Consider the following 25016-nt stretch of genomic DNA (forward strand, 5'->3'; position numbering starts at 1 on the left):
GTACTAAGGGATTTAATTCCCACTGTAACAAATAATATGCTAGGAAAACCATATATTATTGTTCTGGGCGGATCAAAAACAATGGTGGTATTATGTCACACAATACGAAGTGTATTAAAAGATTGATGCACTCTTATTCAAAATTTGTATTATTTTGACAGATTATTCAAAAATAATAGAAAACAGTATATCTCACAAAACATACAGAATGTATTTGGAAATGGTTAAGGATATTCTTATGAGCAAATGATTTCCAAACCACAGAGTTATTTCCAGAAAACCAAGGGTCAACTTAATATAAATTCGTGAAATTAGGGCTATTGGTTTGTGTTCAAAGGTCTGTACATATAAATATATGCAATTTCACCATACCATAATTGTGGAAGTACTAGGATTTATCAATATATTTTTAATGAACCCAAAGTAATACGACACATCTTACAGAAATGCTGAAAAACCATCTTGTTCGTTAAGTCCATTCGGTATCAGGGTATTAAGCCAAAAAATCCAGCGGCATTCAGATGGAAGTAGCATTTGTTCAGTGTCACCTCCCCTTATGCCAGGTTTTATTGCCTGTAATACAGATACTTTCAGACGTGGTCTGGTGCCATGTCTTTTCAAATAATGTCTCGCTACAGGAGTTAGTGTTTTGTTCTTACCTATATCCGTCATGCAATTTTTAATACTATTGATATGTTCACCTATTCTGGTGCGTAGTTCTCGAGTCGTAATACCAATGTATCTCATGCCACATTCGCATCGGAGACAATAAACTACATTTCTTGTCCTACAATTAGCGAAACCAAACATCCGTTTGGTTCCAGTTCGAGTAGAGAACTCTCTTTCATCATGAATATATTCACAGAAACTGCATGAGCCACAGGCATATGTTCCGCATAGTCTTTTATTGCTAGGTCTCTTCTTAATGAAGTGGCTCTGTACCAGTTTGTTCCCTATTGTTGGTGCTCTGCGCCAACTAGTATTAATCCTTTCCCCAATGCTATTGGCCAAAATTGGATCGGATTTCAGAATGTTTGCATGTCTATTTAGTATTTCATAAATATGTTGATGTTCTGAGTTATAGGTCGTTACAAACCTCACAATATTTTCAGAGTTTGTGCTTTTCTTTTTTGGTAAAAGTAACGAGTCTCTAGAGGTTCTTTTGGCACGTTGGAATGCCAATCTTATCGTATTTCGTGTGTACCCTCTCTCCCTCAGACGTAATTTAAGTTCTTTAGCTCTTTTGAGGAAGACCGATTCATCTGTACAATTTCTCCTGATTCTCAGGAATTCTCCAGTAGGGATTGCTCTTTTTGTTTGTGTGGTATGACAGCTGTCATATTGCAATAAGGAATTTGTTGCTGTCTTTTTCCTGTATAGATCTGCCTTTAGTGTATTAGTCTCATCCTTATAAATCATAATATCAAGAAATTCTACTTTTGATTCACTTATATTGTAGGTCAGTTTCAGGTTAAGGTCATTGTTGTTTAATAATGATATGAATTCTTTAAATTCATTAACACTCCCTGTCCAAATGATGAACAAGTCATCTATGTAACAATTCCACATGCTTATGTATTTTGTGTATTGGGACATGTCATCTCCAAATACTGTTTCACGCTCCCACCACCCCAAATAGATGTTCGCATATGTGGGGGCACAGCTTGAGCCCATTGCGGTCCCCTGTACTTGTAGGTGAAATCTATTGTTAAATACAAAGTAGTTGTGTTTTAAGACAAACTGTAGTAATCTGATTATGAAATCATTACGTTCTTTTTTATCATTCAATTGCATATCCAGAAAGTATTTAACCGCATCACAGCCTTTATTGTGTTTTATAGACGTTTAAAGTGGCTCAATGTTTGTGCGTCTACAGTTATGTCGTTAATTTTTCCAAGGATATCCATTGTGTCCCTGGTATAGGAAGGGAGTGAGGTCACTATGTCTCGCAGATATAGGTCAAGAAATCTGCTAGCCTGTTCACATAAACTTCCTATACTTGAGACTATAGGTCTACCAGGTGGTTTATTTTTATGAACTTTGGGTAGAAGGTATAGTGTTGCAGTTTTAGGGTTCTTAACTTCTAGGAAGCGATATTCCTTTTGGCTAATGATCCCATTAATTTTGGCTTCTGTTATTAATTTGTTATAACTCACCACAAATTGAGTAGTTGGATTTGAGAAGAGTTGTTTATAGCATTTCTTGTCATTTAGTTGTTTGTTAGCTTCCTGTATATACTTCTCCTTATCCCAGATAACCACATTACTCCCTTTATCTGACGCCTTAATCACCACATCATCCCATGTTTTAATTTCCATGAGTGCTTCACTTTCTACTTTACTCAAATTGAAAGTTTTTTTGTTATCATTAATTTTTAAAAAATCAGTCATAACCATATTTTGGAAAACTTGTAGTGGGGGTATTTTGTTAATTGTTGGCATAAACTTGGATTTAATTCTAAGTTTATTACCAAAGTAACATCATTAGTCTGGGAGACAGTCCCCTCACTTTCATTCCAAAGTTCCACTAAGGTGTCCAAAGTTCTTAATTCATCAGTGGTAGGGTCATTATGAGTGGTAAACATCTTTTTCAGTACCAGTTTACGGCAGAACATATGGAGGTCCTTAATTAATTCAAACTTATCAAGGGACGGTGTGGGTGAGAAGGAAAGGCCTCTAGCAAGGACTTTAATATGTTCTTGATTCAAAGTTCTTTTTGATATATTTATAACTTGTAGTTTATTTTCCTCTTCTACCACTTGGGTCTCCTGCCCCAGTCTTCCCTCCTCATATGTTGGTTGTCCTTGGCATACCCCCATCTCGCTCTGTCCCTTAGTGTTCGATTCCCTCCCTTTGCCCCTTCTTGTTGTTCTTTTACCCCTGACTCCAATTGATCTGGTTTGCGACCTAAAAAACTACTACTGGTAGCATTACTATGTTCAATATCGCTATCCTCCACAGCGGAGGAATCATAGTCTGATTGTGTGGTGTCTTTGGGGGGTGGTAAGCTATTTACTGGCCTACGTCTGGGCATTTTTTTCATCCCACGTAAAGATTCGTCCCTTCTCAAAGTCCTTAAGGTCTCTTTTCATCTTACTGCATTTGGTCTGTATAATCTCCCTCTCCCTTTTGTCCAGTTCGTCTCTCAGGTCTTTGTAAGCCTGTTTAAATTTGTAAATGTTATCAAACTTCTGTAATTTTATGTTGTAGTCCTCAATCTCTTTATTGAGTTCTATCCTTACCTCAGCTTCTAAATCTGATGAAATCGCAACCAAGATTTCTGAACAATTAATGAAGGCTTGTTACCACCTGTCTTTATAGGAATCTACCTGAAAGGCAAAGGAGGGGAACAGGCATACTCTTAGACCCCTTGGTATAAGATGTTTAGCAAGATACTTATCGTAAGCACTTTTATTCCAGAATGATCTGGTGTGTTTTTTAATTAAGTGTCCTAAGGATTTTAATCCCTCTTCCCAATTATTAATTTCAGTGGCTATGTTACTAGTTTGGTCACAAAAAGCTGCGAATGTTTTTTCAATGTCCTTCATGCGTTGATCATGACGGTTTTTGAAATCTTGTGAGAGGCTAGAAGCCATGTTTAATTAGTGTGTTTGTTAATAAGGTTTTGTATGAATTTTTGAACACCAAAAAGAAGAAAAACTGTCTTAAACAGCCAAGGTATAATGATTTAAATATAATGAAACGGTGTAGTATCTCTAATAAAAGGCCCCTTCAAATGTAATATATAAACATATCAATTTGTGTAAATACACTATCTTTCTGAACCAGTTTGCTAAGCTGGTAATATATACAAGGAAGGGGGGTGCTGACTGTCTGTTGTAAATAGGAATAAACAAGAGAAAAGTTGACAGTACCCAGCACTCACATAGTACCATAGGACAACCGTGATAAATGAAACCGTGTCAGTGTCAGAGACTGGTTGTAAAATAAAACGTAACTTTTACTATTCCCAAATAAAATTGGCAAAGTGTACCAAAGGGTGTATTACATAAAATAATTGTTAGAGCAAACATTTAAAACTTAGAATAAAAAAGAAAGATATGGACTGTTTGTGTGAGACACAGGAACAAAATTATCACCAGGATAATTGTTAGGACATCCAGTCCAGCTCAAAACTCACATAAATGCACGGATTGCACTGAAACTTATCTAGAAAAGGGGATTGACCCCAACAACATTACCTATACTGTGCAATACTGGCATTGAGAGTAAGAGCAAGGCTGAATGACTATAAGGCTCAAATATAAGAAGGCAAGTGCCTAAGTTTGTCAAAGAAACATTCCTGGGAAATAAACAATTAGTGGTCTCACACGCACAGACAACTCCTGATGCGCATTTCGCCGCTAGCACGGCTTTCTCAGAGGCTAACCAGAGTCTGGTCATTAGCCTGGTATTTCTATTGTGTTCCACCAATTGGAGTTTGTTACAAACACACACCTCTCAGATAGGCCTATCGTGTGAGATCTTCCGTCATTGGTCAGAAGTTGGTCACATGTCCGCGTCATAATGACATGAGTCCGTTGTCAAGGCAACCTCAGTAAACAAACTAAGTGTTAAAACTACATATTCATCGTAATCAAAGGTTAGATCGTAGTTAGATCACATAATATGTCAAAATACTGGGGACACGCGAAAAACGATAAGCATTCCAACATGCCAAAAGAACCTCTAGAGACTCGTTACTTTTACCAAAAAAGAAAAGCACAAACTCTGAAAATATTGTGAGGTTTGTAACGACCTATAACTCAGAAGATCAACATATTTATGAAATACTAAATAGACATGCAAACATTCTGAAATCCGATCCAATTTTGGCCAATAGCATTGGGGAAAGGATTAATACTAGTTGGCGCAGAGCACCAACAATAGGGAACAAACTGGTACAGAGCCACTTCATTAAGAAGAGACCTAGCAATAAAAGACTATGCGGAACATATGCCTGTGGCTCATGCAGTTTCTGTGAATATATTCATGATGAAAGAGAGTTCTCTACTCGAACTGGAACCAAACGGATGTTTGGTTTCGCTAATTGTAGGACAAGAAATGTAGTTTATTGTCTCCGATGCGAATGTGGCATGAGATACATTGGTATTACGACTCGAGAACTACGCACCAGAATAGGTGAACATATCAATAGTATTAAAAATTGCATGACGGATATAGGTAAGAACAAAACACTAACTCCTGTAGCGAGACATTATTTGAAAAGACATGGCACCAGACCACGTCTGAAAGTATCTGTATTACAGGCAATAAAATCTGGCATAAGGGGAGGTGACACTGAACAAATGCTACTTCCATCTGAATGCCGCTGGATTTTTTGGCTTAATACCCTGATACCGAATGGACTTAACGAACAAGATGGTTTTTCAGCATTTCTGTAAGATGTGTCGTATTACTTTGGGTTCATTAAAAATATATTGATAAATCCTAAAACTTCCACAATTATGGTATGGTGAAATTGCATATATTTATATGTACAGACCTTTGAACACAAACCAATAGCCCTAATTTCACAAATTTATATTAAGTTGACCCTTGATTTTCTGGAAATAACTCTGTGGTTTGGAAATCATTTGCTCATAAGAATATCCCTAACAGTTTCCAAATACATTCTGTATGTTTTGTGAGATATACTGTTTTCTATTATTTTTGAATAATCTTTCAAAATAATACAAATTTTGAATAAGAGTGCATCAATCTTTTAATACACTTCGTATTGTGTGACATAATACCACCATTGTTTTTGATCCGCCCAGAACAATAATATATGGTTTTCCTAGCATATTATTTGTTACAGTGGGAATTAAATCCCTTAGTACATTATCCACACATATTTTATAGCAAACCTAGGAAACACTGTATAGTCACATAATAGCAGATGCTTTTTGAGTGTTGGCATAATAACAACATATCTTTAGTGCTTAACACAATTGAGTGCACATTTTTGTGTATAACAATATAAATTCTTTCCATAATCAAAGACCGGATCATATCAATTCCTGTAACGTAAAGAAATGTTAACAAAGATACATCGTAATAGATTGCGAATTACAAAGTATAAATTGACCAAATACCGTTACTTTGATCTAGTTTAATGATCTGATGAGATCTGAGGAACAACATAAAATTTATGAAATTTTAATATCATTAGTATCTAATGAAGTATTGCCTAAACGTCCTGACGCTGTAGGTCTGTCTCAAAAGTTTCAGCAGCATTTACTTAGATCACCATGGTAATGGGTATACGTCACGTTGACTAGATCAGACAAGGAATTCCTGACCAATAGCGGTATATTGCAATGATACACACTGAATTTTCCTCTTTAATCAGTATCAGGAATCTGCAACTCACTCAAATGTGTTATTTTATTGAGAGTCTATGCACACACTCTACATGCATAAGGGGAGGATACTTACTTAAATAGCGGATCATATACTGTTACCCCAATTGATCCGAATTCTGAATTGTCCCCAGTATTTTGACATACTATGTGATCTAACTACGACCTAACCTTTGATTACGATGAATATGTAGTTATAACGCATAGTTTATGTACTGACTCACTCAAATGTGTTATTTTATTGAGAGTCTATGCACACGCTCCACAACATATATGCATAAGGGGAGGATACTTACTTAAATAGCGGATCATATACTGTTACCCCAATTGATCCGAATTCTCAATTGTCCCCAGTATTTTCACATATTATGTGATCTAACTACGATCTAACCTTTGATTACGAAGAATATGTAGTTTTAACGCTTAGTTTGTTTACTGAGGTTGCCTTGACAACGGACTCACGTCATTATGACGCGGACATGTGACCAACTTCTGACCAATGACGGAAGATCTCACATGATAGGCCTATCTGAGAGGTGTGTGTTTGTAACAAACTCCAATTGGTGGAACACAATAGAAATACCGGGCTAATGACCAGACTCTGGTTAGCCTCTGAGAAAGCCATGCTAGCGGCGAAATGCGCATCAAGCGTTGTCTGTGCGTGTGAGACCACTAATTGTTTATTTCCCAGGAATGTTTCTTTGACAAACTTAGGCACTCTCCTCCTTATATTTGAGTCTTATAGTCATTCAGCCTTGCTCTTACTCTCAATGCCAGTATTGCACAGTATAGGTAATGTTGTTGGGGTCAATCCCCTTTTCTAGATAAGTTTCAGTGCCATCCATGCATTTATGTGAGTTTTGAGCTGGACTGGATGTCCTAACAATTATCCTGGTGATAATTTTGTTCCTGTGTCTCACACAAGCAGTCCATATCTTTCTTTTTTATTCTAAGTTTTAAATGTTTGTTCTAACAATTATTCTATGTAATACACCCTTTGGTACACTTTGCCAATTTTATTTGGGAATAGTAAAAATTACGTTTTATTTTACAACCAGTCTCTGACACTGACCCGGTTTCATTTATCACGGTTGTCCTATGGTACTATGTGAGTGCTGGGTACTGTCAACTTTTCTCTTGTTTATTCCTATTTATAACAGACAGTCAGCACCCCCCTTCCTTGTATATATTACCAGCTTAGCAAACTGGTTCAGAAAGATAGTGTACTTACACAAATTGATATGTTTATATATTACATTTGAAGGGGCCTTTTATTAGAGATACTACACCATTTTATTATATTTAACTCTGACATGATTGGTAAGGAATGGTCTAAACCAGGTGTGTCTCAATCCTTTACTTCAAAATGCAAACAAGTTTATTTGTGATGCAGTACTTGATGTGAAAATTAATATCAAAAGCATGTCTCTAGCTATACTTACCAGGAGAGCCCTATGGCTTTAATCCTGTAATGCTAACATGATGTCTAAAACTAGATTATCTCCTTTCAATGGAAAGAAATTGTTTGGGTCTCAACTGGATTCTATTATTTCTATTACTGGACGTAAATTAGCTTTTCTTCTCCAAGACAAAAAGTCAGAGGGAAAATTGTAAGATCCCAATTGTTTTCGTTCCTTTCTTTAGAATAGAGAACAGAAAATGGACTCCTCACTTAAACCCTCTGGCGACCCACTTAAATTTGGAACTAATCCAAACAGAATAAGAAATTCTTTAAATTCATTAACACTCCCTGTCCAAATGATGAACAAGTCATCTATGTAACAATTCCACATGCTTATGTATTTTGTGTATTGGGACATGTCATCTCCAAATACTGTTTCACGCTCCCACCACCCCAAATAGATGTTCGCATATGTGGGGGCACAGCTTGAGCCCATTGCGGTCCCCTGTACTTGTAGGTGAAATCTATTGTTAAATACAAAGTAGTTGTGTTTTAAGACAAACTGTAGTAATCTGATTATGAAATCATTACGTTCTTTTTTATCATTCAATTGCATATCCAGAAAGTATTTAACCGCATCACAGCCTTTATTGTGTTTTATAGACGTTTAAAGTGGCTCAATGTTTGTGCGTCTACAGTTATGTCGTTAATTTTTCAAAGGATATCCATTGTGTCCCTGGTATAGGAAGGGAGTGAGGTCACTATGTCTCGCAGATATAGGTCAAGAAATCTGCTAGCCTGTTCACATAAACTTCCTATACTTGAGACTATAGGTCTACCAGGTGGTTTATTTTTATTTTTATGAACTTTGGGTAGAAGGTATAGTGTTGCAGTTTTAGGGTTCTTAACTTCTAGGAAGCGATATTCCTTTTGGCTAATGATCCCATTAATTTTGGCTTCTATTATTAATTTGTTATAACTCACCACAAATTGAGTAGTTGGATTTGAGAAGAGTTGTTTATAGCATTTCTTGTCATTTAGTTGTTTGTTAGCTTCCTGTATATACTTCTCCTTATCCCAGATAACCACATTACTCCCTTTATCTGACGCCTTAATCACCACATCATCCCATGTTTTAATTTCCATGAGTGCTTCACTTTCTACTTTACTCAAATTGAAAGTTTTTTTGTTATCATTAATTTTTAAAAAATCAGTCATAACCATATTTTGGAAAACTTGTAGTGGGGGTATTTTGTTAATTGTTGGCATAAACTTGGATTTAATTCTAAGTTTATTACCAAAGTAACATCATTAGTCTGGGAGACAGTCCCCTCACTTTCATTCCAAAGTTCCACTAAGGTGTCCAAAGTTCTTAATTCATCAGTGGTAGGGTCATTATGAGTGGTAAACATCTTTTTCAGTACCAGTTTACGGCAGAACATATGGAGGTCCTTAATTAATTCAAACTTATCAAGGGACGGTGTGGGTGAGAAGGAAAGGCCTCTAGCAAGGACTTTAATATGTTCTTGATTCAAAGTTCTTTTTGATATATTTATAACTTGTAGTTTATTTTCCTCTTCTACCACTTGGGTCTCCTGCCCCAGTCTTCCCTCCTCATATGTTGGTTGTCCTTGGCATACCCCCATCTCGCTCTGTCCCTTAGTGTTCGATTCCCTCCCTTTGCCCCTTCTTGTTGTTCTTTTACCCCTGACTCCAATTGATCTGGTTTGCGACCTAAAAAACTACTACTGGTAGCATTACTATGTTCAATATCGCTATCCTCCACAGCGGAGGAATCATAGTCTGATTGTGTGGTGTCTTTGGGGGGTGGTAAGCTATTTACTGGCCTACGTCTGGGCATTTTTTTCATCCCACGTAAAGATTCGTCCCTTCTCAAAGTCCTTAAGGTCTCTTTTCATCTTACTGCATTTGGTCTGTATAATCTCCCTCTCCCTTTTGTCCAGTTCGTCTCTCAGGTCTTTGTAAGCCTGTTTAAATTTGTAAATGTTATCAAACTTCTGTAATTTTATGTTGTAGTCCTCAATCTCTTTATTGAGTTCTATCCTTACCTCAGCTTCTAAATCTGATGAAATCGCAACCAAGATTTCTGAACAATTAATGAAGGCTTGTTACCACCTGTCTTTATAGGAATCTACCTGAAAGGCAAAGGAGGGGAACAGGCATACTCTTAGACCCCTTGGTATAAGATGTTTAGCAAGATACTTATCGTAAGCACTTTTATTCCAGAATGATCTGGTGTGTTTTTTAATTAAGTGTCCTAAGGATTTTAATCCCTCTTCCCAATTATTAATTTCAGTGGCTATGTTACTAGTTTGGTCACAAAAAGCTGCGAATGTTTTTTCAATGTCCTTCATGCGTTGATCATGACGGTTTTTGAAATCTTGTGAGAGGCTAGAAGCCATGTTTAATTAGTGTGTTTGTTAATAAGGTTTTGTATGAATTTTTGAACACCAAAAAGAAGAAAAACTGTCTTAAACAGCCAAGGTATAATGATTTAAATATAATGAAACGGTGTAGTATCTCTAATAAAAGGCCCCTTCAAATGTAATATATAAACATATCAATTTGTGTAAATACACTATCTTTCTGAACCAGTTTGCTAAGCTGGTAATATATACAAGGAAGGGGGGTGCTGACTGTCTGTTGTAAATAGGAATAAACAAGAGAAAAGTTGACAGTACCCAGCACTCACATAGTACCATAGGACAACCGTGATAAATGAAACCGTGTCAGTGTCAGAGACTGGTTGTAAAATAAAACGTAACTTTTACTATTCCCAAATAAAATTGGCAAAGTGTACCAAAGGGTGTATTACATAAAATAATTGTTAGAGCAAACATTTAAAACTTAGAATAAAAAAGAAAGATATGGACTGTTTGTGTGAGACACAGGAACAAAATTATCACCAGGATAATTGTTAGGACATCCAGTCCAGCTCAAAACTCACATAAATGCACGGATTGCACTGAAACTTATCTAGAAAAGGGGATTGACCCCAACAACATTACCTATACTGTGCAATACTGGCATTGAGAGTAAGAGCAAGGCTGAATGACTATAAGGCTCAAATATAAGAAGGCAAGTGCCTAAGTTTGTCAAAGAAACATTCCTGGGAAATAAACAATTAGTGGTCTCACACGCACAGACAACTCCTGATGCGCATTTCGCCGCTAGCACGGCTTTCTCAGAGGCTAACCAGAGTCTGGTCATTAGCCTGGTATTTCTATTGTGTTCCACCAATTGGAGTTTGTTACAAACACACACCTCTCAGATAGGCCTATCGTGTGAGATCTTCCGTCATTGGTCAGAAGTTGGTCACATGTCCGCGTCATAATGACATGAGTCCGTTGTCAAGGCAACCTCAGTAAACAAACTAAGTGTTAAAACTACATATTCATCGTAATCAAAGGTTAGATCGTAGTTAGATCACATAATATGTCAAAATACTGGGGACACGCGAAAAACGATAAGCATTCCAACATGCCAAAAGAACCTCTAGAGACTCGTTACTTTTACCAAAAAAGAAAAGCACAAACTCTGAAAATATTGTGAGGTTTGTAACGACCTATAACTCAGAACATCAACATATTTATGAAATACTAAATAGACATGCAAACATTCTGAAATCCGATCCAATTTTGGCCAATAGCATTGGGGAAAGGATTAATACTAGTTGGCGCAGAGCACCAACAATAGGGAACAAACTGGTACAGAGCCACTTCATTAAGAAGAGACCTAGCAATAAAAGACTATGCGGAACATATGCCTGTGGCTCATGCAGTTTCTGTGAATATATTCATGATGAAAGAGAGTTCTCTACTCGAACTGGAACCAAACGGATGTTTGGTTTCGCTAATTGTAGGACAAGAAATGTAGTTTATTGTCTCCGATGCGAATGTGGCATGAGATACATTGGTATTACGACTCGAGAACTACGCACCAGAATAGGTGAACATATCAATAGTATTAAAAATTGCATGACGGATATAGGTAAGAACAAAACACTAACTCCTGTAGCGAGACATTATTTGAAAAGACATGGCACCAGACCACGTCTGAAAGTATCTGTATTACAGGCAATAAAATCTGGCATAAGGGGAGGTGACACTGAACAAATGCTACTTCCATCTGAATGCCGCTGGATTTTTTGGCTTAATACCCTGATACCGAATGGACTTAACGAACAAGATGGTTTTTCAGCATTTCTGTAAGATGTGTCGTATTACTTTGGGTTCATTAAAAATATATTGATAAATCCTAAAACTTCCACAATTATGGTATGGTGAAATTGCATATATTTATATGTACAGACCTTTGAACACAAACCAATAGCCCTAATTTCACAAATTTATATTAAGTTGACCCTTGATTTTCTGGAAATAACTCTGTGGTTTGGAAATCATTTGCTCATAAGAATATCCCTAACAGTTTCCAAATACATTCTGTATGTTTTGTGAGATATACTGTTTTCTATTATTTTTGAATAATCTTTCAAAATAATACAAATTTTGAATAAGAGTGCATCAATCTTTTAATACACTTCGTATTGTGTGACATAATACCACCATTGTTTTTGATCCGCCCAGAACAATAATATATGGTTTTCCTAGCATATTATTTGTTACAGTGGGAATTAAATCCCTTAGTACATTATCCACACATATTTTATAGCAAACCTAGGAAACACTGTATAGTCACATAATAGCAGATGCTTTTTGAGTGTTGGCATAATAACAACATATCTTTAGTGCTTAACACAATTGAGTGCACATTTTTGTGTATAACAATATAAATTCTTTCCATAATCAAAGACCGGATCATATCAATTCCTGTAACGTAAAGAAATGTTAACAAAGATACATCGTAATAGATTGCGAATTACAAAGTATAAATTGACCAAATACCGTTACTTTGATCTAGTTTAATGATCTGATGAGATCTGAGGAACAACATAAAATTTATGAAATTTTAATATCATTAGTATCTAATGAAGTATTGCCTAAACGTCCTGACGCTGTAGGTCTGTCTCAAAAGTTTCAGCAGCATTTACTTAGATCACCATGGTAATGGGTATACGTCACGTTGACTAGATCAGACAAGGAATTCCTGACCAATAGCGGTATATTGCAATGATACACACTGAATTTTCCTCTTTAATCAGTATCAGGAATCTGCAACTCACTCAAATGTGTTATTTTATTGAGAGTCTATGCACACACTCTACATGCATAAGGGGAGGATACTTACTTAAATAGCGGATCATATACTGTTACCCCAATTGATCCGAATTCTGAATTGTCCCCAGTATTTTGACATACTATGTGATCTAACTACGACCTAACCTTTGATTACGATGAATATGTAGTTATAACGCATAGTTTATGTACTGACTCACTCAAATGTGTTATTTTATTGAGAGTCTATGCACACGCTCCACAACATATATGCATAAGGGGAGGATACTTACTTAAATAGCGGATCATATACTGTTACCCCAATTGATCCGAATTCTCAATTGTCCCCAGTATTTTCACATATTATGTGATCTAACTACGATCTAACCTTTGATTACGAAGAATATGTAGTTTTAACGCTTAGTTTGTTTACTGAGGTTGCCTTGACAACGGACTCACGTCATTATGACGCGGACATGTGACCAACTTCTGACCAATGACGGAAGATCTCACATGATAGGCCTATCTGAGAGGTGTGTGTTTGTAACAAACTCCAATTGGTGGAACACAATAGAAATACCGGGCTAATGACCAGACTCTGGTTAGCCTCTGAGAAAGCCATGCTAGCGGCGAAATGCGCATCAAGCGTTGTCTGTGCGTGTGAGACCACTAATTGTTTATTTCCCAGGAATGTTTCTTTGACAAACTTAGGCACTCTCCTCCTTATATTTGAGTCTTATAGTCATTCAGCCTTGCTCTTACTCTCAATGCCAGTATTGCACAGTATAGGTAATGTTGTTGGGGTCAATCCCCTTTTCTAGATAAGTTTCAGTGCCATCCATGCATTTATGTGAGTTTTGAGCTGGACTGGATGTCCTAACAATTATCCTGGTGATAATTTTGTTCCTGTGTCTCACACAAGCAGTCCATATCTTTCTTTTTTATTCTAAGTTTTAAATGTTTGTTCTAACAATTATTCTATGTAATACACCCTTTGGTACACTTTGCCAATTTTATTTGGGAATAGTAAAAATTACGTTTTATTTTACAACCAGTCTCTGACACTGACCCGGTTTCATTTATCACGGTTGTCCTATGGTACTATGTGAGTGCTGGGTACTGTCAACTTTTCTCTTGTTTATTCCTATTTATAACAGACAGTCAGCACCCCCCTTCCTTGTATATATTACCAGCTTAGCAAACTGGTTCAGAAAGATACTTACACAAATTGATATGTTTATATATTACATTTGAAGGGGCCTTTTATTAGAGATACTACACCATTTTATTATATTTAACTCTGACATGATTGGTAAGGAATGGTCTAAACCAGGTGTGTCTCAATCCTTTACTTCAAAATGCAAACAAGTTTATTTGTGATGCAGTACTTGATGTGAAAATTAATATCAAAAGCATGTCTCTAGCTATACTTACCAGGAGAGCCCTATGGCTTTAATCCTGTAATGCTAACATGATGTCTAAAACTAGATTATCTCCTTTCAATGGAAAGAAATTGTTTGGGTCTCAACTGGATTCTATTATTTCTATTACTGGACGTAAATTAGCTTTTCTTCTCCAAGACAAAAAGTCAGAGGGAAAATTGTAAGATCCCAATTGTTTTCGTTCCTTTCTTTAGAATAGAGAACAGAAAATGGACTCCTCACTTAAACCCTCTGGCGACCCACTTAAATTTGGAACTAATCCAAACAGAATAAGAAATTGAATCCAGCCTCTAAAACCATATGAAGGTACGGCCCCCAACCCAGTATTACTGGTAGGGGGCAGATTAAACTTTGTCCAAAATCCCTGGATTCAAAACATTATTTCACAGGGATATCGAATTAGATTAAATTTAAGATCTCCCACAGGAAGGTTTTTTTAACCCATAGTCCAAAACATCCAATTAAAGCTGAAGATCTGGAAAATATGGGAGTAATTGTTTGTTTCTTTACAGCAGGGATTGGGAACCTTAGCCCTCCTGATGTTTCAGAACTACATTACCCATGATGCTTTGGCACTCTGAAGTTGTTGAGCATCATGGGAAATGTAGTTCTGAAACATCAGGCAGGCCAAGGTTTCCCATTCCTGGCTTACAGGAAAAGGGGATGGGATTTTATTCAAATATCTTTATTTTATCAAAAAAGAATTAAAACAATTCTGGATCTGAAAACTCCAATAATATTTACAAAGGATCTAAATGCCCTTTTATCTATAATCATAGCTCTGGGTACAGCAGTATTTATTTCATGTAAATGGCAAGAGTCCAATAGCTAGTGACGTATGGGATATACATTCCTACCAGGAGGGGCAAAGTTTCCCAAGCCTCAAAATGCCTATAAATACACCTCCCACCACACACATACTTCAGTTTTAGAAACTTTGCCTCCTATGGAGGTGGTGAAGTAAGTTTGTGCTTGATTTTTATGATTTCTTCTATGATAAGTGCTTCTAAGCATTCTGAAGCCCATTTCCTCTCAGAGTACAGTGTTTGTCAAAGGGTTGTGAAGAGTATTGCCTGTTGATTTTTATGGTTTCACTCATAGGAAATCTTTTTAAGGGCTCTCTGTTATCGGTCATAGGGATTCATCTCCTAACTCCCTTTTCAGATTGACAATATACTTTTATACCATTACCTCTTCTAATAGTTTTCAGTACTGGTTTGGCTGTCTGCTATATGTGGATGGTTGTCTTCTGTAAGTAAGTATCATTATTTAATACTCTCAGCTATGTTTGGTGCTTTATGTATTATATAAAGTTTTAAATATATGTATTTACTTATATTTGCCATGAGTCAGGTCAATGTGTATTTCCCTTTGCAGTCTAATAGTTGCAGTATGAGAATCATGTTTGAGGAAGTTATTTTTTTTTTAAATATTTTCTTACCTGGAGTCTTTTTTGACGTGTTTTTCCTTAAATTTTGCAGGCAAATCTAGGCTCGTGAGGGAGCAAAATGCTGTTATTTATTGCATCAATTTTTCCCGCAAATTTGAGTCTGTGGTGTTGCAAGTTTCGTCATTTCCTACGTCTTTATTGACGCGAGTTGTCATTTCCGGATGTTGATTGGCGCCAAAATATTTTCACTTTGCGTCGTGCGTCATACTTGGCGCCAAATATTTTTTTGGTTATATTACCCCACTTCCTTTATGCTCTCTGCTCTCTTTATATTCTAGAGGGCTATGCTGTTTTATTTTCTGCTTATTTAGCATATGCATTTTTTCCCATTCCTGAAACTGCTATATGAGGAAATTTGATATTTTGTTTAAATGTTATTTTTTCTTTTACATTTTGCAAGATGTCTCAGTCTGATCCTGTCTCAGAAGGTACTTTAGGAACCATGCTGCCTGAACACAGTTGTACCAAAGCTAAGTGTATCTATTGTAAGCAAGCTGAGATTATATCTCCGTCTATATTATGTAACAGTTGTCATGATAAGCTTTTGCATGCCGATAATGTTTCTATTAGTACTAGTACAGAGTCTGTTCCCTCAACATCTAATGTACATGATATCCCTGTTGATATGAAAAATAATATTGCTGATGCAATACAGAAGGCTATGTCTGCTATTCAATCTTCTAATAAACGTAAAAGGTATTTTAAAACTTCTCATAAGACTGATGAAGTTTGTGATGACCGACAACATACTGAAATATCCTCCTCTGAAGAGGATCTCTCTGGTTCAGAAGATCCTACTTCAGACATTGAAATTTATAAATCTTCTTATATTTTTAAGATTGAATATATTTGGTCTGTGTTGAAAGAAGTATTGATTACTTTGGGTATTGAGGAGTCTGAACCTCTTGAAAACAAAACCAGTAAACGTTTAAATTCTATTTTTAAACATTCTGTGATTACTCCTGAGGTTTTTCCTGTTCCAGATGTGGTTTCTGTTGTGATTGCTAAGGAATGGACTAAGCCTGGTGCTTCTTTTAATCCTTCTTCTAGGTTTAAGAAGTTATATCCTTTACAAGTGGCTATTTTGGAGTTTTGGGAAAATGTTTCTAAGGTTGATAGGGCTATTTCTACTCTTGCCAAACGTACTACTATTCCTATGGAAGTACTTCTTTTAAGGATCCTTTGAATAGGAAGATTGAATCTTATCTTATTTTCATTCTGGCTATATTTCTATGGCTGATGTAGCGGCTGCATCAACTTTTTGGTTGGATAGCTTAGCACATCAGAAAACTGATTCTGATTTGTCTAGCATTATTCGTTTGCTTCAACATGCTAATCATTTTATCTCTGATGCTATTTTTGATATCATCAAGATTGATGTTACATCTATATCTTTAGCTATTCTAGCTAGAATAGCTTTATGGCTTAAATCATGGAATGCTGACATGGTATCTAAATATAGATTTCTCTCTCTATCTTTCCAGGGTAATCAGTTGGATTCTATTATTTCCACTATCACTGGGGAAAGGGAGTTTTTTTCCCCAAGATAAAAAGTCTAAGGGTAAATCTAAAGCTTCTAATCGGTTTTGTTCCTTTCGACAGAATAGAGAACAGAAAACCACTCCTTCCCCTATGGACTCTGGTTCCAATTGGAAGCCATCTTCAAGTTGGAATAAAGCCAAACCTTATAAGAAGCCAAATCGAACCCCCAAGTCTGCATGAAGATGCGGCCCTCAATCCAGTTCAACTAGTGGGGGGCAGATTGAACTTATTTCAAAATATTTGGGCAGATTCTGTTCAGAATCAGTGGACTCAGAGCTTTGTCTCTCAAGGGTATTGAATAGGTTTCAGAATAATACCTCCTGTGAGAAGATTCTTTCTCTCTCATGTTCCAACAAATCCTGTGAAAGCTCAGGCTTTTCTGAAGAGTGTTTCAGATCTGGAACTTTCAGGGGTGATTATACCAGTTCCGCTTCAGGAACAAGGTCTTGGTTTTTATTCAAATCTATTCATTGTCCCAAAGAAAGAAAATTCATTCAGACCAGTTCTGGATCTGAAGTTTTTTAATCATTTTGTAAGGGTCCCAACTTTCAAGATGGTAACTATAAGGACTGGCAATAGAAAAGTAGATGGCGCTGGTCTGTAGAGTAATGTTTCTCTAAATGATGAAGAGAAAAAAGGGCTTGAGGTGTATATTAAAACCGGTGAAAATAAGTGCAGTATACTCACTCCATATAATGTAGGAGTTCAGCTGCGATGTGATGTATTTCTAGGCAATGGAAGTCCCCAGAGCAAATATGAGGTATTCAGGATATATCCTGAGTTGGTAGGTAGGTCTGTAACTGAATAAAAACTCAAATTGACCAAGAGTTGTCCAGTGCATACAGAAAAAACAAAGTAGTAACTTACTCCATAAAAAGGAGAATCCGGCTTGTCACAGCAGAGAAGAATACCAAACGTCTTCCAACTATGTTAAAAAGATATATTTATTGGCTCAACGCGTTTCAACTTATAACAAGTCTTTTTCAAGAGCAGAATAAAATTAGTAAAAGCAGATGATTGGGTATAATTGCTGTGTTCACAAGCCGGTTTATATACAGAGGTGATGCTATCCAATTTCTTGTATGAAACAGGAAGTTGGATTTACAATATATACTGTGTTAAAAAATAAATAAAACCATAATAAGAATTGGTGGCAGACTATTTATGTAATACAAACAATATAGAATCTCAAATGTCGCATTTTCAAAAATCTCCGTAAAGTAAAAAAGATAGTCTGGCATCAATTCCGTTTTTCAACCAATCAGATGCAGTATTCATTAAATTGACCTATCCGTGATGATTCGAAAAACAGTCCTCAAATGAGTAGTTTGTGGTGTGTAAGTTCCATTTCAGGTCCGGAATAAGATCACGTGCGTGGAGTCGCCAATCCGCTCGCAGTTGTGAAGTGAGAAGAGCGCCCCCTTCGCGCAGAGTTTGCAGATTATGAAAGTGTTAATGATAGGTCCGTGCTGATGGAAGGAGGGTCTTGTGACGTAGATGTGCTCTGTCTGTTATCGTATTGAAATATGATTGCATATTCTAAAGAAACAGCGAAAAAAGAAAAAGTGAACAGTATTTGTTCTCAATCATGTTTTCATCATGCAGTATTATGCCTTTTCACAATTGTAGTACGCTTAGGTTTTAAATTTATAATACATGTTATATACTGCAGTCATGAGAAAAAAGGTTACAATAAAAATAAAAATACATGTAGCAAATGACATTACTAATTTCACAAACATTAATATAATTTAAATTGCTTAGGTAACCATTAAAAAACATTAATTATGCAAATCGAACAATGATACAGTTTGAATTTCATGGGTGACCAATGAAAAACATTAGTTGTGCATATCAAGATGAAAATAACCATAAGAAACATCGTTCCACAATAAAATCATATACACTAGTAAACACATAAAAAATCTTATATTTATTTATCCAACTAAAGTTGTGAGTGGGGGTTATTGTTTTAAGTAAGATAAGAAAAATTTGAAAAATAATATAATTTTATTCCCACCTATAGAGGGAATGTGTCTGAAGGACAGTGGATGAACTTATACGAATGTTTGTCTTTAAAAGGGTGGCGGATTATCCTCTTGTTCAGTCAAAATTTAAACTTATGTATAAAAGATAATAAGATAATCTTTAGTGTTGAGGAAGGATAAAATATTTGTGATATTAAGTGACTCATAAGGAATAATATATAATCTTTCTGGTGTTGTGGGGTTCCTAATATTTCAATGTTAAATAGATTTATTAAAAGAGTATATATATAGGGATGACATTGCGGTGTTATCCTTTAGTGAAAAGAAAAAATGAAAGTGTTCAATATTTAGCTCAGTGATGGCTTATGCCTTTATGTGGTTATAGGTATAAAAATCAATGTGACATTTGAACATTTATAGGGTATGAAGATTCATGAGTGTGAAAAAGATGTGTTTGCAATTATGGTAAGAGAGTTATTATAGAAATACTGCTACTTTATGTTTGTGAATACTGTGGAAAAGTTATTTTATGAACGCTGCTACTTTAATATCTTTGTTCAGGCCCCAATTGTTGTATGTTCTCATTGTGTGGATCCACCACAATTCTCTTCTATCTAATTGTTTATCTTTTGTACCCCCTCTCCAATGCGTAGACACCTTTTCTATTCCTAACCAAAGGAAATTCTCTTTTTTGAAAGCTGGGCAGGAATTAAAATGTATAGGTACCCCATGATTGTCATGTTTTTTTTCAATTTTATTTAAATGTTCAAGGTTCCGTGTTTTTAGAAATCTAGTAGTTTGTCCTAAGTATTGAATTTTGCAACTACATTGTAGAAGATAGATGACATTAGTAGTTTTACATGTGATAAAATGCTTAATTGTAAAAGATTTTCCTGTAACTGTAGAAGTAAAAGTTTTATGGACTCGCTTAGTGTAATTGCAGCCTTTGCAGCGGCCACATGTATAGAAACCTTGGAGATTTGAAATAGCTAGAGGAGCTGTGGGGGTCATTCCCTTTATTAGTGAGGGGGCTAGTTGTTGTTTTAAATTATATCCTTTTCTGAAAGTAATCTGTGGTTTACTGGATATAATTTTGTCTAGAATTTCGTCACTTTTGAGGACGTGCCAGTGTTTGTTTATGATATTCTTAATTTGATAATGTCCGGTATTAAAAGTAGTAATAAATCTAGGGAAAGTGTTTTCTTGTATTGGTTTATTTCTACGACCTTTCAAAATTAAATCCCTATCCTGATTTCTAATGAGTTGTCTGTCTATTTCTAACTGATCAGCTTTGTACCCTTTTTGTAAGAATCTGTTTTTAAGTAAAATGGATTGTTCCTCATAATCATTTAATGTATTACAATTGCGTCTAATACGCTGAAACTGACCTTTTGAGATAGCTTGGAGCCAAGTGGGATGATGTTGGCTATTGTGTCGAATATAGGTATTAGTATCACATTTTTTTTAAAAAGTCTTGGTATGAATATCCCCTGCTTTAACTGAAATGGATAAATCTAGAAAAGTCGCTTCTGTTTTATTTATTTCTGGGGTGAGTATAATATTGATATTATTGCTATTGAGTTGGGCAATAAAAATCTGTAGGGACTGTAGATCTCCCTTCCAAATACATAGCACATCATCTATGTATCCTCGCCAGGACACCAGGCTCGCCCCAGGCACTGCCCTGGACCAAACATAAAGATGTTCAAAGTGGTCCATATAAATATTGGCATAGCTTGGGGCGAACCTGGTGCCCATGGCGGTTCCACATATCTGTAAAAAATATTTATTATCAAACCAGAAAAAATTATGGCTCAACATGAAATCTATGGCTGTTACAATGAATTCTAAAAGAAGTGGTGTAAGATTGGGGTCTTGTTTCAATTTCCATTCAATAGCCGCAATACCCTTTCTCCAACATTGGTGTGTCCGGTCCACGGCGTCATCCATTACTTGTGGGATATTCTCCTCCCCTACAGGGAAAGGCAAGGAGAGCACACAGCAAGAGCTGTCCATATAGCTCCCCCTCTGGCTCCGCCCCCCAGTCATTCTCCTTGCCGCTCTGAACAAGTAGCATCTCCACGGGGATGGTGAGGAGTTTATGGTGTTAGTTGTAGTTTTTTATTTCTTCTATCAAGAGTTTGTTATTTTAAAATAGTGCTGGTATGTACTATTTACTCTGAAACAGAAAGAGATGAAGAGTTCTGTTTAAAAGAGGAGTATGATTTTAGCAGCAGTAACTAAAATCGATTGCTGTTCCCACACAGGACTGTTGAGATGAGAGAACTTCAGTTGGGGGGAACAGTTTGCAGACTTTTCTGCTCAAGGTATGACTAGCCATTTTCTAACAAGACTGTGTAATGCTGGAAGGCTGTCATTTTTCCCTCATGGGGATCGGTAAGCCATTTTCTTAGACTTAGAAAGAATAAAGGGCTTATTATGGGCTATTAACTGGTGGACACTCTTAAGGGCTAAATCGATTGTTTATTTAAGTTTTTATTTAAAGTTTGAAGTGGATTTCACACTTTTATTATTTGGGGAACGTTTTTTATCAACAGGCACTAGTTAAGACACCTTCCCAGTCAGGAAGGGCCTTTCACTGTATTAGGCAGAGCCTCATTTTCGCGCCATTATTGTGCAGTTTCTTTTAAGTACAGTGCATGCAGATGCATGTGAGAGGGTCTGGTGTCCACTGAAAAAGTTCCTAGAAGGCTTGAAATACCCCCCTGGGATAGTTGAAGTCACAACAAAGGCTGTGGCTGGGACTGTAGTGGGGTTAAAATTGCAAACGGCTCTGGTTTCCACATTTTAAGGGTTAACAGCTTGAAAATTGGGGTGCAATACTTTGAATGCATTAAGACACTGTGGTAAAGATTGGATAATTCCTTCATAGTTTTTCACATATTCAGTAATAAAGTGTGCCCTGTTTAACATTTAAAGACACAGTAACGGTTTTGTTTTAAAACGGTTTTTGTACTTTATTAACCAGTTTAAGCCTGTTTAACATGTCTGTACCTTCTGATAGATCATGTTCTGTATGTATGGAAGCCAATGTGGTTCCCCCTTCAAATATATGTGATAATTGTGCCATAGCGTCCAAACACAGTAAGGACAGTATTGTCACAAATAGTAAGGTTGCCCAGGATGATTCCTCAGATGAAGGAAGTAGAGATAGTTCTACATCTTCTCCTTCTGTGTCTATACCAGTTATGCCCGCGCAGGCGACCCCTAGTACTTCTAGCGCGCCAATGCTTGTTACTATGCAACAATTGACGGCAGTAATGGATAACTCCATAGCTAATATTTTATCCAAAATGCCAGCATTTCAGAGAAAGCGCGATTGCTCTGTTTTAAACACTGTAGAGCAGGAGGGCGCTGATGATAATTTTTCTGTCATACCCTCACACCAGTCTGAAGTGGCAGTGAGGAAGGGTTTCTCAGATGGAGAAATTTCTGAAACAGGAAGAATTTCTCAGCAGGCAGAACCTGACATTTAAATCAGAGCATCTCTGCGCATTACTTAAGGAGGTGCTATCTACTCTGGATGATTGTGACAGTCTGGTCATCCCAGAAAACTTGTGCAAGATGGACAAGTTCCTAGAGGTCCCGGTGCAACCCTGATGCCTTTCCGATACCTAAACGGGTTGCGGACATAGTGAATAAGGAGTGGGAGAAGCCAGGCATACCTTTTGTCCCTCCTCCTATATTTAAGAAATTGTTCCCTATGGTCGACCCCAGGAAGGATATATGGCAAACAGTCCCTAAGGTCGAGGGGGCGGTTTCTACACTAGCCAAACGCACGACCATTCCCATTGAGGACAATTGTGCTTTCAAAGATCCTATGGATAAAAAATTGGAGGGTGTGCTTAAAAAGATTTTTGTACAGCAAGGTTACCTCCTTCAACCTATTTCGTGCATTATTCCTGTCACTACAGCGGCGTGGTTCTGGTTCAAGGAACTGGAAAAGTCGCTCAGTAGGGAGACTCCGTATGAGGAAGTCATGGACAGAATTCACGCACTTAAGTTAGCTAATTCCTTTATTTTAGACGCCGCTTTGCAGTTAGCGAGATTAGCGGCGAAAAATTCAGGGTTTGCAATTGTGGCGCGCAGAGCGCTCTGGCTAAAGTCTTGGTCGGCGGATGTATCTTCCAAGACAAAATTGCTTAATATCCCTTTCAAAGGTAAGACCCTTTTTGGGCCAGAATTGAAAGAAATTATTTCAGACATCACTGGGGGAAAGGGCCATGCCCTCCCACAGGATAGGCCTTTCAAGGCTAAGAATAAGTCCAATTTTCGTTCCTTTCGCAATTTCAGGAACGGACCGGCTTCTAACTCGGCAGCCTCTAGACAAGAGGGTAACGCTTCCCAGACTAAACCAGCTTGGAAACCAATGCAAGGCTGGAATAAGGGTAAACAGGCCAAGAAGCCTGCTGCTGCTACCAAGACAGCATGAAGGGGTACCGGATCTAGTAGGGGGCAGACTCTCTCTCTCTTTGCTCAGGCCTGGGCAAGAGATGTTCAGGATCCCTGGACACTAGAAATAGTCTCTCAGGGTTATCTTCTAGAATTCAAGGAACTACCCCCAAGGGGAAGGTTCCACATTTCTCACTTATCTTCAAACCAAATAAGTAGACAGGCATTCTTACATTGTGTAGAAGACCTGTTAAAGATGGGAGTGATACACCCAGTTCCAACTGTGGAACAAGTTCAGGGGTTTTTACTCAAATCTGTTTGTAGTTCCCAAAAAAGAGGGAACTTTCAGACCAATTCTGGATTTAAAAATTCTAAACAAATTTCTCAGAGTTCCATCGTTCAAAATGGAAACCATTCGAACAATTTTACCTACAATCCAGGAGGGTCAATATATGACTACCGTGGATTTAAAGGATGCGTATCTACATATTCCTATCCACAAAGATCATCATCAGTTCCTAAGGTTCGCCTTTCTGGACAAACATTATCAGTTCGTGGCTGTCCCATTCGGACTAGCCACTGCTCCCAGAATTTTCACAAAGGTGCTCGGGTCCCTTCTAGCGGTTCTAAGACCAAGGGGCATTGCAGTGGCACCTTATCTGGACGACATTCTAATGCAAGCGTCGTCTCTTTCCAAGGCAAAGGCTCATACAGACATTGTTCTAGCCTTTCTCAGATCTCACGGGTGGAAGGTGAACGTAGAAAAGAGTTCCCTGTCTCCGTCGACAAGAGTTCCCTTTTTGGGAACAATAATAGATTCTTTTGAAATGAAGAAGTCAGAAAGTCAAAGCTTCTAAACGCTTGTCAAGTTCTTCTCTCTATTTTGCTCGAATTCATTTAAGACCATTACAACTGTGCATGCTCCAGTAGACAGGATCACCTGTCTCAGGGAATGAGTTTCTACAGACCAAAGTGGGTCATTGTCATGACTGACGCCAGTCTATCAGGCTGGGGCGCGGTCTGGGATTCCCTGAAAACTCAGGGTTTATGGTCTCGGGAAGAGTCTCTTCTCCCGATCAACATCCTAGAACTGAGAGCGATATTCAATGCTCTCCGGGCTTGGCCTCATCTAGCGAAGGCCGGATACATAAGATTCCAGTCAGATAACATAACGACTGTAGCTTACATCAACCATCAGGGAGGAACAAGGAGTTCCTTGG

This window comes from Bombina bombina, chromosome 1, assembly GCF_027579735.1.
Source record: "Bombina bombina isolate aBomBom1 chromosome 1, aBomBom1.pri, whole genome shotgun sequence".
NCBI classification, from domain to species: domain Eukaryota; kingdom Metazoa; phylum Chordata; class Amphibia; order Anura; family Bombinatoridae; genus Bombina; species Bombina bombina.